General features: G+C 35.3%; 4 pseudogenes across 1 annotated transcript; 3 read left to right on the top strand and 1 right to left on the bottom strand.

The window, feature by feature from the left end:
• Window positions 1–196: 196 nt before the first annotated feature.
• On the bottom strand, window positions 197–4,797 carry LOC145203985 (serpin B3 pseudogene; annotated as a pseudogene). Its single transcript, XR_013853431.1, has one exon. The product of XR_013853431.1 is annotated as a serpin B3 pseudogene (transcript).
• Window positions 4,798–8,969: 4,172 nt separating this feature from the next.
• Window positions 8,970–11,226, top strand: LOC145205075 (serpin B6 pseudogene; annotated as a pseudogene).
• Window positions 11,227–16,452: 5,226 nt separating this feature from the next.
• LOC145205456 (serpin B3 pseudogene) lies at window positions 16,453–19,609 on the top strand (annotated as a pseudogene).
• Window positions 19,610–22,021: 2,412 nt separating this feature from the next.
• Window positions 22,022–23,928, top strand: LOC145205489 (leukocyte elastase inhibitor A pseudogene; annotated as a pseudogene).
• Window positions 23,929–24,950: the final 1,022 nt, after the last annotated feature.

Genomic DNA, 24,950 nt, shown 5'->3' with positions numbered 1-24,950 from the left:
ATTCTCTGTACAATAAAACAAACAAATATATTACATTTTTCAAAGACGAAATTAATGTACACACAGAATTAGAGTTTCAAGTAATAATAATAAAAAAACATATGTATCCAATTAAAAGCCCAGTATGTTGATTTGCAACAGATCGTAAGGCACAACAACAGCCATTTGGCAAGAAAATTGTCTGAATTTTGCACTATCCAGGTACACAAGATTTATTATGGTGGTAAAGTTATTGCAAAAACAAAAAAAATAAGTTTGCCAACTGGTATGTGCAACATTGTTCAACAAAATGTGTGTATTATGGATGGTGAAAAAACCTCTAAAAATATGAAGGCAGTGTATTAAAAATTTAAAGCGATGTTTGTCAATGGGAGACATATTAAGTTTTTGTGGTTGTAAACACCTAAAAACACAATTAAAAGCAAAAAAAATGATTCAGAGATCTTGCAAATTTTATTTATTTACCATGTAGGCAGGGTACTATAAAGTATATACTATGTCTAGGTGAAAAAGAAAAATATTAAAAGGTAAATATAGTGCAAATATGAAACAGATAATCTAACTTGATTTACAAATAATCTTAAATTTTTACTCTATTAGTACAGCAATATAGTGCAAGTTACAAATAACACTATTATATAAAATAAAGTAAAGCTACAAATGGCAAGCATGAATAATAAAAAAGCTAACAAGTACATGTATATAAATTTAAAACGAATCACATGCGCATATTTTTTTAGAAGAACTGTACAAAATGCGTATTGCGAATAGGTATTAAGTTATAAGGACTTTTCCTACTGTGGTCTTACGCAATTAAACACTTGGAGCACTGGCGTAGAGTACGGGGGTGGGGGGGTGCCGCGCACCCCCGGCCTTGACTTTCGTATAACGTCAAAATCGCATCCTTGTTCAAGTTACGTCGGTTTTAGAACGTGTTTCCAGCTGAACACATTCGCCCGCACTCATGCCATTGATCGAACAGACGTCGGTCGAAACGTAACAATTGCAATTGTTTCGCAATAAACGGGCATTTTAATGCAACGTAAACATGACATAGAAGCTAACGTTTTAGTATTATTTGTCGCAATAACTTTCTGCAATAAAAAACTAGAAGGGTGGCTTAGCACATTTTACCATAGCATATACACTACAATCTATTCTGCAAACTGTAATATATTCTCTATATTTATTTTTATTGGGTCCCATATTAGCCAACATTTTTTATAATCTTGATTTGTTTCTGCAGGCAGAAACTCATGGGTCCCCAAAACCGCAAAGTTGTAAACAGACAACCATAAGAAACGTTGCTATAAAGTCAAACACAGTAATTGGTAGTGTTACTTAAAAAAAGAAGTTATGTAAATTACAAACTGTCCAAATCTCATGCAATTGAGACATTGTTATAAGTTTGTGTGCCTAAATAGCATAAAACACTGACATCTCAAAACGGCATATTATACAAACTGTCAAAATGTATTGTTGATTAATTCACCCATTTTGGGGGGTTGGTAGGGTAAATATTAGGGCTGCAGGGTGAAACACAATATTCGACAGCTACAAATGCCAAATTCAAAAAACTATCAAAAATTCATCCAAATCGGACGTTTTATAAACAATAGGTGGCTTAAGCAGTAAATATTGGGCTACATGGTGAAACACAATAATCGATGCCCTAAAATAGCATAATGAAAAAACTGTCCAAATTGTATTCAAATCGGACATTGTTTAAAAAATCACCCATTTTAGGGGGCTAGTGAGGTAAATATTGGGGCTACAGGGTAAAACACAACAAACGATGCCCTAAAATGGCACAATGAACAAACTGTCCAAATTTCATCCAATTCGGACATTGTTTAAAAAATCACCCATTTTAGGGGGCTAGTGGGGTAAATATTGGGGCTACAGGTTAAAACACAACAAACGATGCCCTAAAATGGCCCAATGAACAAACTGTCCGAATTTCATCCAATTCGGACATTGTTTAAAAAATCACCCATTTTAGGGGGCTAGTGGGGTAAATATTGGGGCTACAGGTTAAAACACAACAAACGATGCCCTAAAATGGCCCAATGAACAAACTGTCCGAATTTCATCTAATTCGGACATTGTTTAAAAAATCACCCATTTTAGGGGGCTAGTGGGGTAAATATTGGGGCTACAGGTTAAAACACAACAAACGATGCCCTAAAATGGCCCAATGAACAAACTGTCCGAATTTCATCCAATTCGGACATTGTTTAAAAAATCACCCATTTTAGGGGGCTAGTGGGGTAAATATTGGGGCTACAGGTTAAAACACAACAAACGATGCCCTAAAATGGCACAATGAACAAACTGTCCAAATTTCATCCAATTCGGACATTGTTTAAAAAATCACCCATTTTAGGGGGCTAGTGGGGTAAATATTGGGGCTACAGGTTAAAACACAACAAACGATGCCCTAAAATGGCCCAATGAACAAACTGTCCAAATTTCATCCAATTCGGACATTGTTCAAAATTTACCCATTTTAGGGGGCTAGTGGGGTAAACACTGGGGCTATCGAGTCAAACAAAACAAATGGCACATCTACATAACCATATCTACCATCTGTGAAAGTTTCATCCAAATCCATCAAACATTTCAGGGCAAAATGGGGTGGACAAACTTCAGGGAAGAAAAAAAGAAAAAAGAAAAAAAAAGAAAAAAAAAAAAAAGAAATCGAGTAAAATCAAGATGTGTCCCCTTCAAGGAAGGGGACCCATAATAACTGGGAAAATAGTCAATGAATTGATTCCTAAGCGTGTTTAATGTCCGTTTGCAAAGCACTGCAACGGTCTAAACTTGATCCAAGATGACCTAAGTTTAGGCGTCAGTAATACATAGTCAGTATATTTAAAACGTGAATTGCTTTTACTTTTATTTTCCGCCGTAACTAAATCGTTGTTAAAATTGCTGATTCGGCAAATCGCCCTTTCGTTCCATCAGACGTCAATTATCAAAAGTCGCACCCACGGTATTTTTTAAAACTCTACGCCCATGACTTGGAGTATATAAACTTATGCAATAGAAAGCTTACAAGTCCGTTCTTACTCATGACGTCAGTGCGAATATTACGTCATTTACGTTTCAGAACTTAAACGAATAGAGAAATTTACTGAGGTTATTGCACGAAATAACATTAAAACACTAGAAGGGTGGCTCAGCACATACTGACAAAGCACATACACTACCTACACTTTATTTATAATTGGCCCCATATCAGCCACTGTCATAACCGTAGTTGTTTCTGCAAGCAGAAACTCATGGGTCCCCAACATATGCATCTATATGACCATATCTGCCATTTGTGAGAGTTTCATCCCAAATTCATCAAAGATTTGTTGCCAAAAGTGCATGGATAAACTTCATTGCAGAAAAAAGAAAAAAAAACTGAGTGAAATAAAGATAATTATTGCAAAATTATTGTTGTAACTTTTATGTCGCAATAAAAAGCCTAATGCAAAAAAGAAAGCCTGATAAAAGATGCCAAAAAAGACAAAACTAAACAAAGATGTGATTATGATGTAACACAAAGATCAAGGCTGCCCCCGTCTTTTCAGACACTGCTTAAACGCCCACAAAAGAGAGCAGTCTGTGTTGGTCTGTGCATCAGAAAAAACATGAATGGATGATCACAAGTGACTCTTTTTTTCTTTTTTGGTGGTAACCAACACGACCCCATTAGGGCTGCGGCAGTTGCAGCAGCAGCCTCAGTACCTTCTTCATCAACTTCAATAAATGCTTTGTGAGCAACTTTTGAAACATACAAGCCTTCCTGGGGTGAGATTCCTTTCAGATTGGCTGAACCATTATCAAAAACATCATTTATGCCAAGTTTCTTCAAAGCATCAACCAAATCAAATTCTTGTTCCAATTTCATTTTTGGGACTTTCAACTTAACTTCTTCACTTGAGAACTGGTTAATCATTTTCAAAATCCAACCAGCATTTATCTTTTTCTCCAATTCAGCCAAGCCGAATTTGTCTTCCGGAAGCACTATCACCATGGAGACACCACGACCTCTGTAGGGCAATTCCACAAGCTGGGCCTTCAAATCCATGTCCTCAGTATATTCATAATAACCTGAACGAAACATCATATCAACAGACACAGTTTTTCCAGGTTTGACAAAAAAATTAGCTCTTGTAGTTTCTTCAACCTTAAACTGGCCCTTCCATTTCCCTTGAAAACAAACAGCATTTGCCAACACCAATCGAGTATGACTATTTAGTGACCCTTGAGGCAAAATATTTTTGATTTTGCCCATAGTGTTTTCCTGTACCCAGGAATTAATATACTGTCTTGCATTTTCAGCATTTCCCATAAAGTCCTGACTGTCAATGGTTGCATCATAAAATTTTTTGCATTTTTTTGTAAACTTGGTTTCCAAACTAAATGTTGCTTCTGGAAATAATTTATTAACCACTTTAAGATTGACGAATCGTTCGGCTGTTTTGACACCAGCTAGAATTTTTGCAACCTCTTTATGAAGATTTGAGTCACGGACATCTGAAAATCCAAGTCCTTTCTTTAGTTGTTTAGCTGTGTTTTTCCTTGAACCAAGCAAGACCATCGACATTACTGCTGAAATGCTGTAAGGAGAGAAAAACAAATTTTCTTCCCCAGTTTTCAGTTCATTGTAAAGATCCAAACAAAATTTCAGGTTTCCTTCTTGAAGTGCTTCTGCCATTATTTTCATGAAACAAAAGTTTATGACATAAAAACAGTTTTACTGGTAAAATATTTGCTAAGAAATCTGCATCAAACCAAAATGTAATCAATAGGTAAAAAGATTAAAAACCATTTTGTCTAAAAGCTGTTTTACAATCGAACATAGGTAATGCAAAGTAAAAAACAACTCTGCAACATTTCAAATAAAAAAAATACAGAAACATACTGTTAGTTCCGTGACAATCTCATGTATGTACAAACTTGCTTCTGTGATACAATCTTAATTGTCTTAAATTTCATCATAATCTACAATATTTCTGAAGCTAAAACCTCTAAAAATCAACAACATATGAAACAAAGAAGTTTACATAAAACCCAAGTTGTCCAAACCCATTGTTAGTTTGTTACGCGAAAAAACATGGATGGCGCCATTTTGTGTCCAAATTGAGACAGCGGGCATAGAAAAATAACACACAAATTTTCTGATTTTAACAAACTGGAAACGGAAAGCTTAAAGGCAGATATGATTCGCTAAATTAAATAAAAAAAAATCGGGTTCCAACATTTTAACGTAATGTTGCAAGCTAAATGGTTTTTTTCATGTAAATTTGGTCATGTATACATGGTGTTTCGCTATAGCGAGGTGTTCAGTTTCTCGAGAGGGAGACGACGAGCGCGAGGATGGACGGGTGGGCTCCAGCTGCACCCTTTTTGTTTCAACCCTTATTTCACACGTTTACCTATATGTCACCTGACCTATGATTATGCTTGGGCGCTGAAACAAATAAACAATTGATTGATTGGGCCATTAGTGGGAATGAAATGCTGAACTCCATGCTTGGGAAGCGACTGTGAGAAGTGGGGAGTTGTTATTCCTGGGTACTCGGCCAATAGTCGAGCATGGACAGACGTGCCCGCGGAAACAGCGGGGCTGATTGCGAGGCCTTGCCAAGTGCAACGCTGGAGAAGGTTTCCGCATTGATGAGGCATCAGTGCTTGAGGTCAACTAAAAGGGAATGTGCCCTCAGAAAGTCGACGCAGAGCAGTGGTCGAAAAGCTTCGGCAAGGACAAACTTCTGTTGAAATTTGCCGGAAGGTAAATGCATGGTTCTACTAGACGTAAACCAGATATGGGTGCCATTCGCAGCAATGACGGTTTTTCCGGGAGGATTGGTGATTCGACTTTCGGCGGTTTCTCCACTGAGCTCAGTTGGTAGAGCGCGAGTCCCGGAAAGACTCCGGTCGTAGGTTCGAATCCCACCGCAGGATAGATTTTTCTAGCCTTTGCCTTGCCATATGGGAATGTTTGGGAGACCGGCTGATTCGGTGTAATGCCGTTTTTCGGTATTAAACGACTTCAAAATTAATACAATACATTACAGTACAGTCCTAACCTGATAAACTGCCAAATCAAAATAACGTCTTAGGGAATTTCCCCGTAACAAAAAGTGTGGGTATGAAAACAAATGTGACGTCAAATGTTGCAAACCGTCATTACTTTTACGTTTAATCCAAAACACACTTTTACAACCTTGTGGCAGATACTGGTGCCGTGGTGTCAGTTAAATATGCAATGTCGTATGTAAAATATTTATGCAATGAAACTAATCAGAGTTATAAACGGGCCTAAACTGGAGCATGGAGCCCGAACCGACCTGAACGCGAATCGTTTTTGAGAAGCCTTTTTAGACCCGAAAGTTTGATTTATTGGCCAACACATTAAGCCTCAGGAAAGACCAAGACAACAAACAAAATAGTTTGGTTTTGAACAAGGCGTTTTAGAGTTGTTTGACATTAAGTCAGGTCCAGCAACTAGCTACTTTTCCAGCAGCTAGTTAAAGTTATAAAAAAAACTGACACAGAGTGTAAAGTCCCGTTTTCTTTTGAAACCCAACCCCGGTCCGACTTACAACTCTGATACTAATAACTGACAGAAAACACCTTCATATGTTGTTGATTAAAAAGGTTTCAGCCTCAGAAATTGTGTAGATTATGATGCAATTTGAGACAGTTAAGATCGTATCAAAGAAGCAAATTTGTACAGATATGACATTGTCGCAGAACTAACAGTAAATTTCTGTATTTTTTTTATTTTAAATGTTGTAAATTTGGTTTTTACTTTGCATTACCTACACCTTGATTTGATTGAAAACAAGTATTGGATTACATGTTTTCAATCTTTTTACCTATTTACTACATTTTATTATAGGGATGCAGATTTCTGAGGTATCAAAATTTTTGCTAGTAAAGCTTTTTTTATGTTCAAAACTTTTGATTAATGAAAATAATGGTAGAATCACTTAAAGAAAGAAACCTGAAATTTTGCTTGGATCTTTACAATGGACTAAAAACTGTAAACAAAAATTTGTTTTTCTTTCCTTAAAGCATTTCACAGTAATGTCGATGGTCTTGCTTGGTTCATAGGAAAACACAGCTAAACCACTAAAGGAAAGACTTGGGTTTTCTGATGTTTGTGAAGATTTCATCTTGATCATAATGTTAATGTTAACTTCTTGAAACGTTAACATTTTTGTATCACAAAAATCAGGATCAGAAAACTGCAGTTTAGCATAATCCAACATGGTGTGATGCAAAGACAGATTAAGACTCATTTCCATTTCCTTTGAAATGTGGTCACATTTCAGATTGCATGCTGTATGTTTTGCCAACTGAAACAGGATATCATGTTCTTTTACACACGGCTCAGTTTTCTTGGATTGTGCCAAAAACAGTTAGACTTGCCGTTGTTAAACAAACTAGAACCGTACATTTTAAAAATGAATAAATGATGTATATTTTCTTGTAACTATTGAAGCAGGTATCCACACATATTTTGTTTTAAGGGCATTAAAAAGAAACCAACAACGCAAGCCGGGGAGAGGCATATTAACGCCTTGTCGTAGCTATGTCGGGGCGGATGTTTTATGTTCAGGGTTGGGATTGGTTGTTTTGAAAATAAAACCTAGTGTTCAGACTTATGTTGAAGCCGCGTGTTTGTATGATCTATGATGTATTGTTAATATTTAGGATTGTTGTCAAATTATCAGATAGTCTGCCATTTTTGCCCTCTGTGTTATATCGTATCATACTTATTAAAATTAGATGGTGGTGTGAAAGGTTGTATGCATTTAGACCAGTAGTTCTCAACTGGTGCTCCATAAAGACTATTTGGGTGGTCTACATCAGTGTTTCCCAACCTATGGGTCGCGACCCAAAGTTGGGTCGCCAGTTTTTGTGACAATTAGCATTTACGTTTCGTAGCGTTATTTTGTGATTTCCCAAGGCTACGAATTGTTTCCCAATAACAATTTCATGACTATTTGGTGTGATAGTGAATTATTCTGTTTGTGACATCATAATGTTTGTGTGTGATCACTTTTAAGCGTTGTATGGCTCATAATGCTTTGAACCAGCTCTAAAGTTGGCGGAAAAACGAATAATTTTTGTTTGATGTTTTTCATTTTTCAAAAACTTTTCTGATTTACAAACAAAAATACAACCCAAATAGTAAGAATGCATATCCATGGGTCACGAGAAGCCACAAAACAAAATTTTGGTAAGTATTTGGACAAAAAAAGGTTGGGAACCACTGTTCTACATGACGTCCACCAAATTTGGTGATAAACTAGAAATGATTGCATATTACATGTTGAAAGAGTATCGAAATGTTAGCTGTTAGTAATTGTATCTTACTTCTTGAAAATCGGTTTCAAAGAATTATGTGTAAAGCTCAAATGGTTGTTGTGTATGTATACTTCAATCTTGCTCAAAAATGGTTCACGATATTATTTTTACTGGGCCTGTGGTCCATGACCTAAAACTTGTTAAGAATCACTGATTTAGAGGTATTGCCCTGCTAAAAAGTTTAACTCTTAAACTGAAATTAACACACAAAGATGCATAGGCGTATGAATGAATTCACGCTTGAATAAGTATAAATTGAAATACCTAATCTTTTTAAACATAAAATTGTGTTTTAATTTGAGACGCAGTTTAGACTTGAGACAGATATTGTAGTCTTAAAAGGCTAACTAGTAACGTACATGAAGCAAACCAAGTAGATGCTTAATTATATGGTATTATTAGTGTGGTAGTCATGCTGTAAAGGTGTCAATACAATGTATACTACTGTACATGTGTATATATGTGCATAATGTATATATGTACATAATACACAGGAAAAAAATTGATGGCACTTTGAACTTACTGTAAAACTATTTTAGCTTTTAATCCATGTCGTAATTAATTTGTTACTTTCAACATTTTTCCTTACTGATGCAACTATTAATTATTGCATTTTGTTAATTTATAATTCTTGTTAATCTAGATTATAAGGGTGTTAAGTTAGGACCCACAAAAAGTTTAATTACAAGAGGTGAAGAAAATCAGATTTTCAAAACTAAATTTCTGTAAATGCTGGAAACCACATAAAATAGAGAAAATGGACAACAGTTTGAAAGTTGCAAATGCTTCATTTGCTATAAACCTTAACAAGTTGCTTTCTGAAGGCAAATCCAACACCTTTTTTGGATCATACAGCATTTCTACTGCACTATCTATGGTTTTGGCTGGTGCTGATGGAGAAACCAAACAACAACTACTAAAAGGTCTTGGATTTAACAAAGATACAACAGTCACAAATGTTAACCAGGAGAGTTTGAATTTAAGGGAGAAAATAAACAATTCAAAGGATCATGTGACTTTAGATACAGCCAACAGCATATTTCCTGATGTTTCGTACAAGCTTTGTGATGAATTTCTTGAGATGTGCAAGCATTTTTATGGCTGTGATGTAACTGGTTTGGATTTTCAAACACAAGCTGAAGTATCAAAGAATACAATTAATTCTTGGGTAGAAGAGAAGACACGGCACAAAATCAAGGACATGTTGTCAATTGGTGACGTACAAGGAACCAGTGTGATTCTTATCAATGCCATTTACTTTAAAGGCAACTGGTTGAACCAATTTGACAAACAAAACACAACAGAAGAACAATTTCACACTGGTTGGTTTAAAGCTCAACCAGTTAAGATGATGACGTCATTTAGCTACTGGCCATACTTTAAAGACAAAAATCTGAAATTAAAAGTTTTGGAACTTCCGTATGCTGGTGAAGAAGTTTCGATGATCATTATTTTGCCCACAGAAAGGTTTGGATTAGACTCGATTGCCAAGAAACTCACTGGAAAAGTTTTTCTTAATCTGGCATCTAAAGTTCAAGAAAGCAGGGTAAAAATCGGTGTCCCAATATTCAAAGTAGCTCAAAAACTTAAACTGAAAAGGGTTCTTGGCAAACTTAGAATAAAAGATGTTTTTGACTTAACAGCAAACCTCAGCAAAATATCACCAGGTGGTCAACCGTGTGTGTCAGAAATTCTGCATCAATCATTTTTGGAAGTAGATGAAGAAGGTTCAGAGGCTGCAGCAGCTACAGCGAGCAATCTAATGGGTGCTAGCCTTTGTTGGTCACCTCCTAAACCTCCAACATTTATTTGTGACCATCCATTTTTGTTTAGTATTTTTCACAAACCAAGTGAAACTATTCTGTTTTGTGGGAGCTTCAAAACACCCCTGTAATTAACCAAAGCATTGGGGGTGGATTAATGCTGCATTTTGTGTGCCTTGTTATAAAATGACATGCATATTTATTTTACCTTCTTGAATCTTCCTCAATGTCCAATTGAAATTAATAGAAAAAAATTGTAACATTATTAGATTCTACTTGAATAAGGTAGTGATGCTTATTATATTTCCCAAAGGGTCCACAAGCTTTTGTGAACAAAATCCAGAGAGTGATAACACGCCTTATGTGAGACAACCACTATGTTGGAAAATATTGTGCCAAACAAACTGTGTCAATGTATAGTGTTACCTATATATATTTAATTGTTTGCTTAAAAGGTCTACAAGCTTTTGTGAACAAAATCTGCAGAGTGATAACACACATTCTGTTAGACAAATAGAGTTTGTTAGAAACTTGTGTCTAACAAACTGTGTCAATGTACAGTATTATGTATAGTGTTACACTTAGAAATTAAATGTTATTTCAATAGTTTTTTCAATATTTTTTAGCTTTGACTGTCCATGGTCATTGTAGTGCAAATATGAGTTTCACTTCCTTTAAGTGACTTTAAGATAATAATTTGTTGTTAAAAAAAACTATTTCACATGTGTATAATAAGTGCATTGAAGTTTAAAAAACCATTTCTGTATTCTAAATGAATGTATTATATTTTGTAACTTGTACTATTGTGGGATTGTAGTCTGAACATATGTATTTGACAAGTAAATCAATCAAAACCTCATGTATTTAATTCCACACAGCTGTATACCATATGTTGTCACCTTTTGTTGACTGTTTTTCGTTATATATACATGTTGTTTTGAGCGATACTATATCACTATACCTCAACTCTCATACTAATACACCAACAAAGTTCAATTAAGGATCAGATCCAGCAATCGTTAGAGTCGCTACACTATACTACTGTATTATTCAGGGTAATATTTTTTATATTATTTGTATAAATGCTTTTTTTTCATTTGCACTATGTTTAACTTTTAATATTTATAAGTTTTACCTCGATATAATTAACACAGTAGCAATGAGCAGTTCAGTTATAAAAAGGAGAAGCATTTTTACTTCCAAGCTACATACTCTGCTATCAAAAAACATCCAAACTTGTTGGTTTCCCCATACAGATTGTCTGTGATCTTAAAATGGTTTTGCTGGGAGCTAAAGAAGAGACAAAACAAAAAAATATAATTGGTTGTAGCAATATATCAGACCATATTTTGTGTGAAGAAAATATGAACACACTGTCACAAATGAAAAATATTGCTGATGTTGTGTTGTAAACAGCTAATATGTTGATACAGATAAATCATTTGCCCTACATGAAGACTTTCTTGAACAGTGCAGCAAGTACTTTGGTTCAAACATTACTGGTTTCGATTTTAGATATCTCATGAAAACAGTAAAAGTTGACATGACGAAACAAGTCGGAAATGACAACTTTTAAACATATCAAAGTTATCAGGTATTTGAGCTTCCTACAAAGGTGAACAGGTTGCAATATACATTATTTTACCCCTTGATATATTTGGTTTAAACGAAGTTCAAAAGCAAGTCTCGGAAATTTTTTTTGGATGTTACAACCAATTTGACATCACAAAGGGTTCGTTTGTCAATTCCAAAACTAAAACAAGAAGACCAATTCGATCTTGTTCCGACTTTAAAGACACTCGGATTAACTGATTTATTCAGTGAAAACTGTAATCTTATTGGTATATCAGCCATGCCTTTGTTTGTTACTAATGTTGTGCAGAAAACGTTCATATAAATCAATGAGGAGGGAAGCTGCTGCTGCAACTGCTTTGGTCATGGCTCCAAGGTAGTGCACCATCCTTGCCTTCCTAGTGCACCACCAGTGGTTATTAACTGCGTCCACCCATTCACGTTTTTGTTGGTGCACAAACCAACACACACCATGCATGCTTTTTCTTGCACCATGTCTTCAACCTAATTTGAGATTATTTTGCAGGGTTAAACAAAACGTAGAAGTGTAATTGGTTGTACGTCGGTCGCTTGAGTAACATACTACCAAAGTTAATATCCCTGCAATTTAAAAAAAAATGTGGCTTGTTAAGTTTGAACTATAAGCAGGGTTGCCATACCGTCCTTATTTTTAAGATTTGTCCTTATTTTTAAGGCCAATGTCTTAGAAAACTGTATTGTCCTTATTTCTAGGAAATGTCCTTCTTTATGACTTACGTCCTAATTTTGTCTTATTTTCAACAATTACAAGTCAATACCATGCTACAAGTAAAAGTAAACCTAGACCTGGGCTGTCATGAGATGCTCAAAGTATTTTCTACGAACAAGGAGTTGCTGGAACAGATTGTTTCTGGCAAAAAAATATGGCATGTGATATACCATGGCTCGTTTCAATGCGAAGATTTAAGGTGGCTGTACACAGACTGCGTATTCCGTCAACGTGCGTAAACGCATGCGAAAAACGGTCCGTATTCTGACGTGCGTAAACGGACCGAATTTACGTTCCGAAAGTGGCTGCGTTTGGTGGTATACACAGGATCCGAACGATGCGACGTTTTGCTTGAATGCGTCCTACTCCAAATCAGTTGTTTCGCTGTTCAAAGAAGGAACACCGCTAATTTCTTGCATTTGGGTTATCACGGTGGTGGTGGTGGGATTTTAATATTGCTAAACTCGAACACACCGACCAAAAAAAGTAATTTAAATAGTTTACAATCGACATTACCCAACCTACCCTTGGCATTCGCTGGTGTCAAAACATGCTCAAATAAGATAGCAGTACAATAACATCGCTAATGGAAAACAAATGTCACAAAATATTTGTATTTTTTTTCTAAAAGACACTTTTAAAGCAGACAAAATAAAAAAGTACAAACACACAGTGCATATGAGCGAAATGTTTAAATGGTAAAATTGGGGATGAACAAACACTGAAAGGACTTTTTTGTGTTTTTACAGAACGCTTCGTATTTCTAAAGAATTTCATTTGCTTTTAAAAACCCTCCTGTACCCTCTTTCGATTGCCTCAAGCATTTTCTTATTTTTGAAAAGTGAAAAGCAATCCTAGCATCAGTAGCTGTATTCTTATAATTTGGCAATGTGCTGGTTGTTGCCTGTAGGTCTCCTACAAATAACAAAAACATAAATGCAACAGTATGTACAAATTAGTTTAGAAGTATATTTGTTTAATCCACAATTAAGTGCAATCTTTCATTTAACTTGACTTTTCTGGTTTGTTTCCATCTCTCATATTAAACACAAACCTTGGTTACAAATTACAATGAAGATGTGAAAAATAATACTATTTTTGATCACAATTCTTTCCCTGCAGTACTCAAATAGCACATTGCTGAGGTCCATGCCTTACAAACATAACACATATAGTAGGTTTATTACAAATATGGAGCATAAATCATTTAATTTACATACCTGTGGTGCTGTGTTTAAATCTTAAACCATTGGATTTTCTGTCTTCTTTTTATATAGGTGTCGCATATGTCACCTTTCTTTCACATTTTTTCTGTAAAAAAAAGTAACAGGCAGGTGTCACATATACTTCACAAAATGTACATTTGATAAGCAGAATAAGCCCTTCCCAATGTACAATAAAATGTTGTCAAAATTTTTTTTGGTAAAAACCACAACATTTCTATCACCATTAAACATGTATCCACATTGTAACACAAGTTAGTTAAATTACCTGTTAAACCACACTCTGCTGAAGTTGAATTACAGGCATTTATAAGGTAGATTTCTCTCCAAAGCTGGTTACTAGTTTTTCTTGATAAACTTGATTTCTTTAGTTGATATTTATCAATCCAAGGATTCTACAAAAGAACTTATCATGATAACTTAAAGTGCATAATTCACAGATTGTTGCAGAAACATCAACCAGTACTTAAGTGTATGTAAACAACTGGCGTATGGACTTAGATTTCATAAGCAACATCCTAAATATTAATACAACATAGTTCCGAATTTCTAAACCCTGATGGCATATTTGCAGTTTTCTTTTTCTGAAATTTTGCAATCAATGACATTAACTGCCAGAACTAAGTTATGAACTGACTATTTCCTGACCCATTTGTTTCGCGGAAAGCTTTTGTTACTTACATTATTAGCTTTTTGTATCCCGCTGTTGTTCTGCATTCCAGTCGAGTCTGAAGTCTGTCTTTTTGCCGATTTAAAAATAAAACCTTGCATATTACTTCACTTCTATTTATTATTAGAAACAAGAGGGCTTCAAGTCTTGTGATTTGATCAAAATAATTAATATTAATCAACCAATCTAGAAATATCTCTCAGTTTTGCACTATCACTACACCGAAAATCGCATGCGTACGTCCGAAAAAATAGAACATGTTCTATTTGTTCGGATGGCCTTGCGTTAACGTCCGTTTCGTCCGTTTTCGGACAAAACGCATGGTTCGCATTCTGTGTATGCACGTCGACGGAAGGCGACGGACCGAAATTTACGCGCGTATACGCATGACGGACGAAAACGGACCGAAACGGATCCTGTGTACAGCCACCTTTATTCGAAAACGTTTGTTTTGATTAAAATGAAAACTTAATTTTTCGGTTGTCCTTATTTTCGGCTTCGCTTTGTAGCGGACCAAGTAGATAAAATGCTGTATTTCAAACCAATTGCACTCTTGAACGCTGCATAAAAGCAGCGTTTGCAGCCAAATAAAGAACAAACGTAATATAATTTATAAAACGGATATTCACACGTTGTTCAGGTACATGTTGTGCTTGTATGGGTGAAGTCATATTCTATTTTTGGGACATTTTGCCTTGTATTTCGCAGTTATACATATCCGTTCCCACTGACGTTTATGTGCCGGTTTTCGAGAAGATTCTGGCAACTAAAAAAGGCTAATTTGGACTTTGTCCAGTTAAAAGTAACATTAACAAACGTAATTATGTGCGAGAAAAGAAGTTACTGTTGCATTGTGGGACTATAAAAAGCGCTGTTGTTTCGCCTTGAATTTAGAAAGGATTTGGAATTGTGAAACGATAAATATTGTGTAACTACTTACAATATAATTGGGAAGAGATAATCTTGCAATATGTTTCAGCTGATTCAAATATAGGATGTCTCAAATTAATGTTGCTGCAGTTCGAGTCAAGAAGACAGCGTTCAACAAGTTAAAGCAGACAGAACGAGGATCCATCAATAACCGAGGCAATAACATTGTTGTTTCTTGTAGCGTTTGGAGTAAATATAGACGCCATCGAGGTAAACGCTACAGCTTCGATGACAACCCCGACTATAAGACTCGACTATTTGATTAAAGCGTTCAGTTAGAGAAAATGTTCTCAAATTAGTTTGTTAGGTCATTTGGTGTAATTGAGTTTGCACTTTGCAGACAAGGAAGGTGGTTTGAAAAACTCCAACGATAGTTGGTAAAGTCAAGGCAATTAATGGTTTAAGAAACGTTCTTACAACATTCACGATGTTGTTTAAAACAGTGCTCCGCAACCTTTTTTCACGCACGTCACACCATACAGGATTTAAATGTTTGGCGGCACACCCAAACCAAAAATGCGATTTGAAATTTTTCAAAAGAATGAAAAAGGCATTTAGTCAGGAGTTTTTAATCTTTTTGCGGGCCAAAAACATGTTTTACGTTAGTAAGGGGCCGTAATATTGGAACTTTTTGTAAATGTAATATGAACAAAAAATATTATGTGCCTAAAAATGCTGTGCGTTTATGCCATTTCATGTACATAAAACATTTGTAATGTAATAAAAAAGAAACATATCTACAGTGTTCAAACTAATAAACCAAAGGCAATAAACTACTATGTGAAAACAATGGCATACAATGACGAAACAACGAAAAAATATGACGCAACACTTTGAATTGCTGATTTTGAACAGGAGGAACTAGCCTATTTCCATAATACGATTAAAACGCCGCATTTATTTCTAGCCATACAAATAAAGAATGATTGTTTCTTAAAATCGTATCATTTGCTACAATGATAACTCTATTATTTGCTACAATGATAAAATACACAAAAACAAATTTAAAACAAAAAGTTACGGTTTTGCGGCGGCACACCCAGCATCGTCTTGCGGCACACTGCTGTGCCGCGGCACACCGGTTGCGGAGCACTGGTTTAAAAGTTGTCAAATGGTGACGAAACAGAAACGTTTTAAATTAGCCTAAGCTACGTACAGGATGTGAAACGTTGTGGGCATCCGGGGTAGTAACAGGAAGTCTTGCTCTTAACTTTATTTATGTCGCTTTAAAGTGAGCTTATACTCGTGTTTTAAAGTATCGATAGTTCAGTTCAGTTTTTGCTGTGTTGGTTCTCAATCTGTGGTACACGTACCACCAGTGGGACGCCAGAGCTAGTAAGAAACAGTCCTGGTTTGTGACGAAACTCGTGTTTTGACGTTTTTAAAATTGCTAACTTTACTGGTTTCAGAAGAATGCAAGGGTGGTCGAGAAAAATAGGCCTATTTCTTGGTCTAAGCATTCAAATAGGGTTTAGGACGGTCCACAGCGATGGAAAAAGTAGTCAGGTGGTACGCGATCAAAGGAATTGTGTGTTTGAAGGATCGTGTGTTACATTCTGTTCATTTTATCTTGTTGTAAATGCAACAGTTGTTTGAACAAAACATTTGTGTTGCTTGTGGCCATGATTGGTATTGGCTACGACAAAGTTGGCCACTTTATTAGCCCTAACTAGTTTTTTGATCAACTGCCAAATCAAAATAACGTCTTAGGGAATTTCCCCGTAACAAAAAAGTGTAGCTATGAAAACAAATGTGAAGTCAAATGATTTGCAAATTGTCATTACTTTTACGTTTAATCCCAAGCACACTTTTAGAAAGGTGGCAAATACCGGTGCAATTGTGCCAGTTTATGCTGTATGTGAATTATTTGTGCAATAATACTGCCTAAAATGGCCTTCATTCATGTGTTGTTGATTAAAGAGGTTTTAGCTTCAGTAATTTTGTGGGTTATGATGCAATTTGAGACAGTAAAGATTGTATCAAAGAAGCAAATTTGTACAAATACAACATTGTCACAGATTAAACACTATATTTCTGTGTCTTTGTTCATTTCAAATGTTGCAAAATTGTTTTTTTACTTTGCTTTACCTACATCTTGATCCGATTGTGAAACAGCTTTTAGATTATAGGTTTTTAATCTTTTTACCTATTGATTACATTTTGTTTTCGTTTGATGCAAATTTTTCAGCAAATATTTCACCAGTAAAACTGTTTTTATGTCACAAACATTTGTTTCATGAAAATAATGGCAGAAGCACTTCGAGAAGGAAACCTGAAATTTTGCTTGGATCTTTACAATGAACTGAAAACTGAGGAAGAAAATTTGTTTTTCTCTCCTTACAGCATTTCAGTAGTAATGTCGATGGTCTTGCTTGGTTCGCGGGAAAACACAGCTAAACAACTAAAGGAAGGACTTGGGTTTTCTGATGTTTGTGACTCAAATCTACATGAAGAGGTTGCAAAAATTCTAGCTGGTGTCAAAAACATCCCTGACTCAAATTTAGATGAAGGGTATGCACAATATCTAGCTGCTGTCAAAAAAGCCCATGGTAGTGTCAATCTTAAAGTGGCAAATAAATTATTTCCAGAAGCAACATTTAGTTTGGAAACAGAGTTTAAAGAAAAATGCCAAAAATTTTATGATGTAACCATTGAAAGTCAGGATTTCATTGGGGATTTTGAAAATGCAAGGCAGTTTATCAATACCTGGGTACAGGAAAACACTATGGATAAAATCAAAAATCTTTTGCCTGAAGGGTCACTAAATAGTCATACTCGATTGGTGTTGGCAAATGCTGTGTATTTTCAAGGGAAATGGATAGACGAGTTTGAGGTCAAAAAAACTAAAAGAGCTAAGTTTTTTGTCAAACCTCAAAAAACTGTGTCTGTTGATATGATGTTTCGTTCAGATTATTGTCAATATACTGAGGACATGGATTTGAAGGCCCAGCTTGTGGAATTGCCCTACAGAAGTTGGGATGTTTCCATGATAATCGTGCTTCCTGATGATAAATTCGGCTTGGCTGAATTGGAGAAAAAGATAAATCCTGGTTGGATTTTGAAAATGATCAACCAGTTCCGAAAAGAAGAAGTTAAGTTGAAAGTCCCAAAAATAAAATTAGAACAAGAATTCGATTTGGTTAATGCTTTGATGAAACTTGGCATAAATGATGTTTTTGACGATGGTGCTGCCAATCTGAAAGGAATCTCTCCCCAGGAAGGCTTGTATGTTTCTCATGTTGCTCACAAAGCATTTATTAAAGTTGATGAAGAAGGTACTGAGGCTGCTGCTATAACTGAATGTCAAGCCCTATGTGGAATGTGTTTTTCAACACCAAAAAAGAAAAAAATATTCACTTGTGATCATCCATTCATGTTTTTTCTGATGCACAATCCAACACAGACTGCTCTCTTTTGCGGGCGTTTAAGCACTGTCAGAAAGGAAGGGGGCAGCCGTAATCTTTGTGTTGTATTATAATAATATCTTTGTTTAGTTTTGTCATGTTGGCATCATTTATCAAACAATCATTGCCTAAAACACAATAGTTTGTTTTTGCATCAAGCTTTTTATTGCAGCATAAGGCTTTTTACTATTGCATAAGTTACAACAATGTTTTAATATTATTTCGTGCAGTAAGCACAGTTAAGTTCTATATGCATTAAGTTCTTCTAAATGAAAATGTGCACATGACTTTTATTTCTAATTGATATTTGTTTTTATTACCTTTTTTCATTTCCATGCTTGCCATTTGTAGCTTTGCTTTATTTGATATATTTAGTGTTATTTGTAACTTGCACTATATTGCTGTACTATCTAGAGTAAAAATTGGTATTATCTGTTTTATATTTGCACTATGTTTACCTTTTATTATTTTTTCTTTTTCACCTAAACATAGTACTTTATAGCACCCTGCCTCAATGATAAATAAATAAAATTTGCAAGATCTGTGAATCATTTTTTTTTTGCTTCAAATTGTGTTTTGTTTATAACCACAAAAACTTAATATGTCTCACATTGACAACCATCGCTTTAAATTTTTACTACACTGCCTTCATATTCTTAGAGGTTTTTTCACCATCCATAGTACACACATTTTTTGAACTATGTCCCATGTACAAACTTGTTTTTTGGGTGTTTTTTCATCATTGTTTTTGCAACAACTTTAATTACCACCATAGTAAATTGGTAAATCTTGTGTTTTTACGCTATTACCTGGAATATGCAAAATTCAGAATTTTTTTTCCCAAATGGCTGTACTGGTTGCCCCTTGTGATCTCATGAAAATAAATAGAGTAAGCTATTAACCAGATATATGTGCTCTTTTGACTCCATGCTTTTACATCAGTTTGTTTCATTGTACAGTGAATAAGCCCTAAGATTTAAAAAAATGTTCTGACATTTTTAAAACATAACGTAACATGTTTGCACAATTTAAGTAAAATGCTAAATATTTCTGACTTATTAAAACCTGAAAATGGTGAGCAAAGATTTTTGAGAAAACCCACAGATTTTGGTAGATTCTCATTAGAGCGGCAGTTTTATCATAATTGGCGACAAATGACCTGTCTTGTAATGTCAAAAGTTTAAGAAACAAAAATCTAAACTGCAATTTAAACGATGGCTTTGAAACCAAGCGCTTAGTAAAACGTGATGAAGGCGTAAAAGAGCAATTGGACCATCTTCTTGTGTGGAGGCAAATAAATGTGGAAGTTCTTCACATTTACATGATATGAAATTTTCCCAACTTTGTCCTTTGGCGTGGACACCTAACAAAGTTTATGTGTACTCCTTATGAAAACCGTGACAGTTGGATTATGGCTGCACAGAAACTCGGTGATACTATTTATATGAGTGAAATTGAAACAGAAGCAGCAAAAGAGCGCAAAAAGCAAATGACTTTGCGTGAGAAAACAATGACTGGATGGCATGTCTTTTGGTAGGTTATATGAACGGTTCCACGATATATACAATATCTACCCAAAAGGTTAAGACTGCAGAACAAAATGCTGTGTTTGTAAGTTATTAATTTGAAACAAACGTGTGTTAATAAACAAAATTTCAAAGTAAAAATCAACACAGCAAACTAAGTATTTGAAATTGGAGGATTTGTTCAAAGCCATAGCTAAGGCGTTAAGTCCTTGCTGTAAAATGTGTGAAGTCCTGAGGGGGACAAAGCTAGAGCTGACGTCAGTGTAATGAAACAAACAACGGCAAACGTGCAATGGGTGGAACGCCGGTCGCTTTAGTAATACTTATAAAGATATCCCCGCAATTTACAAAAAAATAGCCTTGTCAAGGTTGAACTATAGTGAGGTCAAGACTCGACTATTTGATTAAAAAAATTAAAGCGTTCAGAAAGAAAATGTTCTCAAATTAACTTGTTTGGTCATTTGGTGTAACTGAGTTTGCACTTTTCAGACAAGGAAGGTGGTTTGAAAAAAACTCCAACGATAGTTTTAGGTCAGTTTTTACTCATTGTTTCATACCTTTAAAAATACTTGGAATGATTCTGCGTCGGACCACAAGTTGATAAAGTCAAAGCAATTAAGGGTTTCGGAGCATAGCTATGAAAAACGTTATTACAACATTCACGACGTTATTACAACAATCACGACGCTGTTTAAAAGTTGTCAAATGGTGACGAAACAGAACCGTTTTAAATTAGCCTAGGCTACATACAGGATGTGAAACTTTGTGGACATCCGGGCCAGTGACAGGAAGTCTTGCTCTTAACTTTATTTAGGTTGCTTTAAAGTGAGCTTATGCTCGTGTTTTAAAGTATCGATAGTTCAGTTCAGTTTTTGCTCTGTTGGTTCTCAATCTGTGGTACGCGTACCACCAGTGGGACGCCAGAGCTAGTAAGAAGTAGCTTTCTTAAGTCGAACGCGAGTTGGTAACTTTGCTAACCCAACCGATCAGTCCTGCTTTGTGACGAAACTCGTGTTTTGACATTTTTGAAATTGCTAACTTTACTGGTTTCAGAAAAATAAAAGGGTGGTCGAGAAAAATAGGCATATTTCTTGGTCTAAGCATTCAAATAGGGTTTAGGGCGGTCCACAGCAATGGAAAAAGTAGTCAGCTGGTACGCGACAAAGGAATTGTGTGTTTGAAGGATTGTGTGTTACATTCTGTTCATTTTATCTTGTAGTAAATGCAACAATTGTTTGAACAAAACATTTTTGTTGCTTGTGGCCATGGTATTGGCTACGACAAAGTTGGCCACTTTATTAGCCCTAACTAGTTTTTTGATCAACTGCCAAATCAAAATAACGTATTAGGGAATTTCCCCGTAACAAAAAAGTGTAGGTATGAAAACAAATGTGAAGTCAAATGATTTGCAAATTGTCATTACTTTTACGTTTAATCCCAAACACACTTTTAGAAAGGTGGCAAATGCTGGTGCAATTGTGCCAGTTTATGCTGTATGTGAATTATTTGTGCAATGATACTGACTAAAATGACCTTCATTCATGTGTTGTTGATTAAAGAGGTTTTAGCTTGAGAAACTTTGTGGGTTATGATGCAATTTGAGACAGATTGTATCAAAGAAGCAAATTTGTACAAATACAACTTTGTCACTGAACTAACAGTAAATTTCTATATTTTTGTTCATTTCAAATGTTGCAAAATTTTTGAACTTTGCTTTACCTACATCTTGATCCGATTGCAAAACAGCTTTTAGGCTATAGGTTTATAATCTTTTTACCTATTGATCACATTTTGTTTCGATGCAGATTTTTCAGCAAATATTTCACGAGTAAACTTTTTTATGTCCTTAACTTTTGATTCATGACAACAATGGCAGAAGCACTTCAAGAAGGCAACATGAAATTTTGCTTGGATCTTTATAATGAACTGAAAACTGGTGAAGAAAATTTGTTTTTCTCTCCTTACAGCATTTCAGTAGTAATGTCGATGGTCTTGCTTGGTTCGAGGGAAAACACAGCTAAACAACTAAAGGAAGGACTTGGGTTCTCTGATGTTTGTGACTCAAATCTACATGAAGAGGCTGCAAAAATTCTAGCTGGTGTCAAAACAGCCGAAAGTTTCGTCAATCTTAAAGTGGTTAATAAATTATTTCCAGAAGCAACATTTAGTTTGGAAACAGAGTTTACAGAAAATTGCGAAAAATTATATGATGCAACCATTGAAAGTCAGGACTTTATGGGAAATGCTGAAAATGCAACAGAGTATATCAATTCCTGGGTACAGAAAAACACTATGGGCAAAATCAAAAATATTTTGTCTCCAGGATCACTTGATAGTCATACTCGATTAGTGTTGGCAAATGCTGTGAGTTTTCAAGGGTATTGGAAGGACGAGTTTGAAGTAAAAAAAACTAAAAGAGCTAAGTTTTTTGTCAAACCTGGAAAAACTGTGTCTGTTGATATGATGTTTCAAACAAATGATTATGGATATACTAAGGACATGGATTTAAAGGCTCAAGTTGTGGAATTGCCCTACAAAGGTCATGATGTTTCCATGGTAATAGTGCTTCCTGATGACAAATTTGGATTGGCTGAACTGGAGAAAAAGATAAATCCTGGTTGGATTTTGAAAATGATCAACCAGTTCTCAACAGAAGAAGTTAAGTTGAAAGTCCCAAAAATGAAATTTGAACAAGAATTTGATTTGGTTGATGCTTTGAAGAAACTTGGCATAAATGATGTTTTTGATGATGGTGCTGCCAATCTGAAAGGAATCTCCACCCAGGAAGGCTTGTATGTTTCAAAAGTTGCTCACAAGGCATTTATTAAAGTTGATGAAGAAGGTACTGAGGCTGCAGCTGTGACTTATGAACTCTTTGTGGGGATGTGTATGTCAACACCAAAAAAGGAAAAAATATTCACTTGCGATCATCCATTCATGTTTTTTCTGATGCACAATCCAACACAGACTGCTCTCTTTTGTGGACGTGTAAGCACTTTTAGAGAGGAAGGGGACAGCCATGATCTTTGTATTAACTCTGTCGGAAAGGAAGGGGGCAGCCGTAATTGTTGTGTTCTATTATGATCACATCTTTGTTCAGTTTAGCCTTGTTTTGGAATCCTTTATCAAACAATCATTGCATAAAACACAATTTGTTTTTTTTTGCATCAGGCTTTTTATTATTGCATAAGTTACAATAATGTTTTAATATTATTTCGTGCAGTAACCTCAGTTAAGTTCTATATGCGTTAAGTTCTTCTAAATAAAATGTGCACATGAGCTTTGTTTCTAATGAATATTTGTTTTTATTAGCTTGTTTCATTTCTATGCTTGCCATTTGTATAATTTCTGTACTCCATATAAAAGTGTTATTTGTAACTTGCACTATATTGCTGTACTACTCAGAGTAAAAATTTAAGAATATTTGTACATCATGTTGGATTTTTTGTTTTATATTTGCACTATGTTTACCTTTTAATACTTTTCTTTTTCACCTAGACATAGTACTTTATAGCACCCTGCCTACATGGTAAATAAATAACGTTTCCAAGATCTATGAAAAAATTTTTGCTTTTGATTGTGTGTATTTTTTTTCACCATGGTACATACTTTTATTGAACAATGTTGCATGTATAGTATATGAACTTATTTTTTGGTGTTTATTTCTATTTTTGCAATAACCTTACCACCATAATAAATCGTGTGTACCTGGATAATGTAAAATTCAGATAATTGTTTTGCCAGTTGGTTCAGGTTTTGGATTTAATCCCGATTTACACCAAACGCGAACGCTGCCCTTTTTCCTCACGCGAACGGCGCGAAAAATTCAGATTTACACCAGGCGCGAACTTCGCGAACAAAAGCTATTTCACCAGCTTATCTGACTGACCGATTCCACCTTTTTATGTTCACTTGCTGTTTACAACCGTTTTTACGGATTTACGTGCATTAGTTCGGACATGACTCGTTTCTGAGACCAAAGTGCGCATTTGGTTATTGCTGCGCAGCGAAGATAACGAACCCTTAATGCTTGTTTGTTTCTAATTTTGCATCTTAAAACGGCGTCAATGTCGTACTGGGTACATCCCATTTTAGAAAGAAGAAATCAATGATCATATTTTTATATTTCACATTTACTATTTACTATATTTATAATGGATATATATTTGGCACCTACGTTTCATTGGGTCCCTATCTTTTTCCTGGCACTTTATAACATAATTGTTTCTGCAAGCATAATCTAATGGGTCCCCACACATATGCATATGCGATTGGTAACAGTAAAAATAGGGCACAATCATTGTTAGACATTTACCAATTTACTATACACACTATTTGATCTACACATATGATTGTTTTTGCAAGCAAAAACGAATACGTCCCCAAACGCGCGTTTGTGTGGATTTATGGTAAACAAACAAACAAACAACTTAACCAATTTTAGCCTTAACCCAACTTTGAAAGTTTTGTCGGTATTCTTTTTGCATCAGTATTGTCATATAATTACAAAAAAAAACAGTAAATAAGAACAGGAAAAATACTTTCAATTTAATCTCATGCTTTAACCTTGATATTGTCGTTCAAGGTCAGTTTTTAAACACAATTTTCCAAAACTGATTTCTAATCACCAACACGACTGTCTCGTAAAGCGCCCGTCCGGATATCAAGCTGAGCTCTCCCGCTGCATTCACCCGCCTTAATCGTAAACAAGTGAATTCTGAGCACTCCCGCTGTATTC

The sequence above is a fragment of the Phallusia mammillata genome, chromosome 8 (assembly GCF_965637545.1).
Source record: "Phallusia mammillata chromosome 8, kaPhaMamm4.hap1.1, whole genome shotgun sequence".
NCBI lineage: Eukaryota > Metazoa > Chordata > Ascidiacea > Phlebobranchia > Ascidiidae > Phallusia > Phallusia mammillata.
Note: the sequence above shows the minus strand (reverse complement) of the source record. Positions and strands in the feature narration are given on the sequence as shown.